This window comes from Eurytemora carolleeae, unplaced genomic scaffold, assembly GCF_000591075.1.
Source record: "Eurytemora carolleeae unplaced genomic scaffold, Eaff_2.0 scaffold1797, whole genome shotgun sequence".
Classification (NCBI taxonomy): Eukaryota; Metazoa; Arthropoda; class Copepoda; order Calanoida; family Temoridae; genus Eurytemora; species Eurytemora carolleeae.
In genome coordinates this window covers 1-5,933 of record NW_019397696.1, presented here as the reverse complement: position 1 = coordinate 5,933, position 5,933 = coordinate 1, and the positions used below count along the sequence as shown (strand labels likewise).

General features: G+C 30.1%; 1 long non-coding RNA gene across 2 annotated transcripts; it reads right to left on the bottom strand.

Moving 5' to 3' along the window:
* Positions 1–3,888: 3,888 nt before the first annotated feature.
* Positions 3,889–5,931, bottom strand: LOC111715532 (uncharacterized). 2 transcript variants are annotated; one of them, XR_002768246.1, is made up of 6 exons: positions 5,857–5,931; positions 5,734–5,793; positions 5,213–5,679; positions 4,900–4,944; positions 4,463–4,514; positions 3,889–4,150 (listed from the first exon to the last, which is right to left on the bottom strand). It is a non-coding gene; the product is annotated as an uncharacterized LOC111715532 (long non-coding RNA). The 2 variants fall into 2 exon arrangements; XR_002768247.1 differs by having other exon boundaries at positions 5,301–5,679.
* Positions 5,932–5,933: the final 2 nt, after the last annotated feature.

The following is a 5,933-nucleotide window of genomic DNA, read 5'->3' as shown; positions in this document are numbered from 1 at the left end:
TTTGAATACCTAAAGCGCTCCATTGATAAATTTAGATTTAAGAACACATCAGTATTCATGTTTAGATTTTAATCATATAATTGATTAAATCAGCGCCCCCCTGCTCACTAAGATTAATATTTGGAATAATATTTCTAGATGAATAATGATTATATAAATATAGGTGATGGGGATAGATCTGGGCATCGAACTCCATATATCCTGAACGAAAAGAAAAGTTTGGGATCACAATTTATTTTATTAAAATGTTGATCGTCATTATATAAGGGGCTATAGATAGGGTGATATCGAATTGAATTCGATATTAATTGTTTCTAATTTTAATTTTATTTGTTACGTTTATAAGGAGAAAATGGTTAAAAACGTCTCACAACGAAGAGGACGCATTAAAATTCACCAAGTTGCATTTTTCACTCGAGATTGTAAATTGTTCAATTAAATTTAAAATTAATCGTTAAGATATTACAATCTACAAATGTCGATTTCAATTTGATGCATTTGTAAACTGTTGATATTTCATAATATTTTTTTAAATTTTTTTTTTACATAGAATTTGCTTTAAATGACGATTTTTTGCTGCTAGGTGTCTCTCCCAAGCGAAACCCATCAAACATTGAGAGCAAAGACAAAATTCGTCCTTTAAAGTAAATTAAACGTTCATCCTATGTGGGTAACCATGTAACTTAGCTATGCATTGTGTGTGAATGAAAAGTTATTTATTCAATTAGTTATTGACATGGAAAAAAGTATAATTTGTAATATTGAATAGTTTGAAAGTTTTAATTAGGAATATTGTACATTTGGGAAATTGCCACTTTCATATTGTACATTTGGGAAGTTCATATTTGCAATATTTTACGTTTGAGAAGTTCTATAGCTAATTGGTATTTTGAACATTGGAGAGTTTCCTTATTGGGATATTGTACATTTGGGAAGTTCATATTTGCAATATTTTACATTTGAGAAGTTCTATAGCTAATTGGTATTTTGAACATTGGAGAGTTTCCTTATTGGGATATTTTGGGAAGTTTACTATAAATTGGAATATTGTATATTTGGGAACTTTCATTTTGGGATATTTTACATTTAATAATTAGGATATTTATCATTTGAGAAATTTCCTCTAAAGGAATTGAGTCTTTGTCACAAACTCTGATTTTTAAATCCCTATATCTTAACAACCCAATGTTGTAGACCTTAAATATTTCAAACTATGACTTTTGTTATATTAAACAATCAAAGTTTGAAATGTCAAAGGTTTATATAATTTGGTTGTAGATATATATTTATTAGAAAATTGGGATTTGTTGCAAAGACTCAATTTCTTTGGATATTCTACAGTTGGGAAAGTAATAATCAATCACTTGAATTAATAAAGAAACAACGATGTCCATCCCTATAGGCGTGGGTTTGGTTTGGGTGTGTCAAAATAATGTCAAATCATGCAACTCCTTCTTTTCGCTGATTCTCCAGGCAAATTGAAATAAACTCTTAACTGCAACTTATCATCGTATTTTAAAATTTAAATAACACAATTTCATGAGTAGAGAGTTTAGGGTAGGAGGGAAGGTATTATTTATTAATGTCAACTCTGTAAATTAATAACAGATATAGTTAAGTTACAGACCAAAAGGCGATTGAGTAAAAATTCAATCTGACTTGGTTGTGTCGAGTATCTCCATCTATGTTATAAAGCTCTTTGCTCTCATAATACTTTTGATTTAAATTTTTGATTACATACATATAAACATAGAAATAAAGAGAGGCTTTCAATTAACAACTTTTCTTTGTGTCATCATCATTGTATTAATATAACACGCACCTCTGCCCCTTTAGTAAAAGTAAATTCAACCTATATGACGCCATAAAGTCTGACCGCGTCAACCTTGTTGCACCGGCTAGTCCTGTTCATAGAGCTAGGTACAGTACAAACTGGGAATGGAAAGGTTGACCCGGCTCGGAAATTCAAATGTACTACGGCTGCCCGTTATAAACGCCGACCACTGTACATGTACAATGTACATGGTATGTGTTTACTATATCTGGCCGGCTGGACCGAATTCGCTGAATATTTGTTAGAAAACCAAAGAGAATAGAATATATATTAGAGTGGAATTTACTAGAAAAAAGTGTAAAACAGCCATTTTTCACATATTTGCGCTATATAACCTTTTGGACCCTGGAACATCATTTTATAGAAATTCTAAAATTAATATTAAAAGAAAACCAAATTTTGAAATAGGCTGGTTTCATAATTGACCAATGACTCTATGCCTTTCACTTTACAAACGATGATTTTCCGGTATAACTTTAAATCAAATGATATTTTTATTCATCTAATTCATTTTATAAAGTTTATTTAACTGCTTTAAAAAATTCGAAAATTGAAATTGATATTCTAGGGAACATACTGTATTAATGTACTCTACTGCATATAATTTGTGAACATTTACATGATTTGTACACTTTGAACTCCCTTTCAGGCTGAAAAGGACTGACAAAATTCATACCGATGGATTGTCTAAACTCCACTCTAATATATATTCTATTCTCCTTGTAGGGAACCCATGGGTACTCCAGGGGGTTGACTTAGGCTAAACTCTTTTTAATTTTTTTTTAATCCATAGACAACACAAAGCACTTTGATTATTACTAATAGGTATATGTATGTATAAGTATACTATTATAAACCTGGTTAAATATAAATCCAGCTAATTTTTCTTATGACTCGGTCAGGGTTGTAATATGATAATTTATTGAAGAAAAGCATAATAAATGAACATTATTATATAATGATCTCATATTGGTAGTAATGTGTAACAATTATTTAAAAGACAAATAGCTATTTTCATTTTTTAGATCAATATTCATGATAAATAATCATTTAATTATAAATTTAATGATCATTGCTACAGTTTAGTTTGACATGATCAATTAATATATTTAATGATATCTAATGATATTTATATTTGATTATTGTAGAAAAGATTTATAAATTCTTGTATTATGAAATGTGAATGGTTTAAATATATTCTTTTAAAACTATTTTATATATAATATATATATAATATATATGACAAAACGAAAAAGATTGTAGTTGAAAAAGAGTTGAAACAAAAATGGCATTCAATAATTGTTCTGTAAATTTATTATGTGAAAAATACACATTTTTGCTCACTTTCCACAAATTTAAACGCAAAAAATCAGTCAGGGATTATGACAAAATTATATAATTTTAGTTAAGTAGGTATTGCTTGTAAAAATCAAAAACATGCAGACACATCTTAATTTTTTTAAGCAATTTGTTTGTATCAGGCATATTTGTTTTAGACAATTTAGGGCTGTTAATTTAATATTTTTATTCAATTATTCATACTTACAACGTTTCTTTTTGGTGGTAGATGTGGTTGTAGTTGAGGTTGTGGTTGTAGTTTTTGTTGAGGTTGTAGTTGAGGTTGTAGTTGTATTTGTAGTTGTGGTTGTGGTTGTGGTTGAGGTTGAAGTTGAGGATGCGGTTGTAGATGAGGTTGTAGTTGAGGTTGTAGTTGAGGTTGAGGTTGTAGTTGAGGTTGTGGTTGTAGATGATTTTGTGGTTGTAGATGATGTTGTAGTTGAGGTTGAAGTTGTAGTTGTGGTTGTGGTTGTGGTTGTGGTTGAGGTTTTAGTTGCGGTTGTAGTTGAGGTTGTGGTTTTAGATGAGGTTGTAAATGAGGTTGTAGTTATAGTTGGTTTTGAGGTTGTAGTTGTAGTTGTGGTTTTGGTAGAGGTTGTAGTTGAAGTGCGGGTTGTATTTAAAGTTGTGGTTGTAGTTGTAGTTGTATTTGTAGTCGAAGTTGTGGTTGTGGTTGTGGTTGTAGTTGCAGTTGCAGTTGTTGTTGTAGTTGTTGTTGTAGTTGTAGTTGTGGTTTTGGTAGAGGTTGTAGTTGAAGTGCGGGTTGTATTTAAAGTTGTGGTTGTAGTTGTAGTTGTATTTGTAGTTGAAGTTGTGGTTGTGGTTGTAGTTGTAGTTGTAGTTGTAGTTGTAGTTGTAGTTGTAGTTGTGGTTTCTGGACAAGGGTATGTAGCCACCTGGCGTTCAACAGTAATAGTAGAGTGTTGTTCTACCAGAAAACATGTTTGATTTTGAATCCAGAAAAAATCTGTACAGGTCCTTAAATACATTTATAGAGAATGTGTTTCACACGGGGATGGGATGATTAATCTATAATAAACAAATTGAAAATTGAAAATTGAAGCAAATAATATAATTCCTTGTTTATTACAATAAAAAGAGTAAACCCAGGTGTAAATCCTAAAGTTTTTTTATTTCTTGAGAAGAAATTTCAGTATCAAGTATTTAATGCTTGTAATTATTAACTTCTTTGATAATAAAAAAACAACAATCTGAATAAAATATTTTTTTATTAGTTTTTAACAAAAGGCACTTAATTCCAAAATTTATATAAAAATAATTTATATTTACCTGATTTTACTGCATTGGCATCCACACAGTTCGTAAGTATTGATTCCCGAAACTGAAATATTTCACAATGAAATGTGGTTTGGGGTGAGAGAATTAAACTTTTAATTCAATCTTTTCAGATACTACTCTGGGAGCATGACTGTTTTTAATTAGTATATCATATATATTATAAAGATTTATTCACACACAAAGATATTTCAACATAAATGTATATATATGGGGAATTTTTAATCTGTTTAAATATTTCAAATATATAGTTTTACAAAATAAAATAAATATGCAAAATTATGCATAAATAGGCAACCTTGATCATAACTCATTACATAACATATTTACCATTTTAGTTATTATCTTATTATTATAAGTTAAAGTTACCTTCTACTCTATTATCTTATTATCAAATCCTATCTATGACTATCACTATAAGTTAAAGTTACCTTCTACTTTATTTTCAGCAGAACAGTATTTAACTCCAGAACAATCTAGAACATTTCAATTAGGTAGTAACCCAAGGAAGTTACGTGCACTTGCCGTGTTGAATTAAAAAAAGAGTGAGATTAGTAAATATTTTAGGGTTAGGTTAGGTTAAGACACTTTATGGGCCAAGCGCTATGACTAGGACAGACTAGGGGGCTGGGCGTACGCTAGAACAGGCTCTCTCTATGTCTTGTAATTCAACGAGGCATGGGCGAATCATTTTTGCTTTCCAATTTGTAAATCTTATAAATGTCATGAAACTAATGAACGTACCATCCTGATCAAAACCATTAACAATAACATTCGTGGAAGGACAATTGAAAATCCCTGAGAAGCCAACAAGATTTTTTCTTAGAATTACTTGTTTAGAAGAATCAAAGCACCAGCAATTACCATCGACCGTATACCAATCATACAATTCAGCACTTGGTGACAATACAAAACTTCATTTTTTTAAAGGATAAATCATTGTTAAAACAGATAATGAAGAGATTAAAGGAAAAGATAGAAAATGAAAGGATAAAAGAAATATTTAAAATGGAGAAAAAGTGTCGGAAAAAGTTTAGATCTGAATTGTCATTATGATTAAACAGATAAATAACAATATGAAGGTAACTAATAATGGTAATTGTTTACTGCCTTCACTCTTTTTTTGTGTGTTAAATTTAATGAAGTATTTCTCCTGATTTTGGTACAGAAGCATTGACAGTCCAGCTCTGTTAATGTCCAGACACTCACACCTTTAATAATTATTATGAAAAAAAATCATTTTTATACAAAAGTAATCAGATTACCATTGTCAATCTTTGTTAAGTCATAACCGGGCAAGTAGCACTCAGTCTGTACACAATTATCTAAAATACATAATTAACCATGACTATGAACATTCTGAAATCTAGATAAAACAATGTTTTAACCTGAAGTTCCAATGGCATTCCTTGAACAATTATATATGCCAGAGATGGCATTCGAGTTTGATATTTCTCCGGGGTCT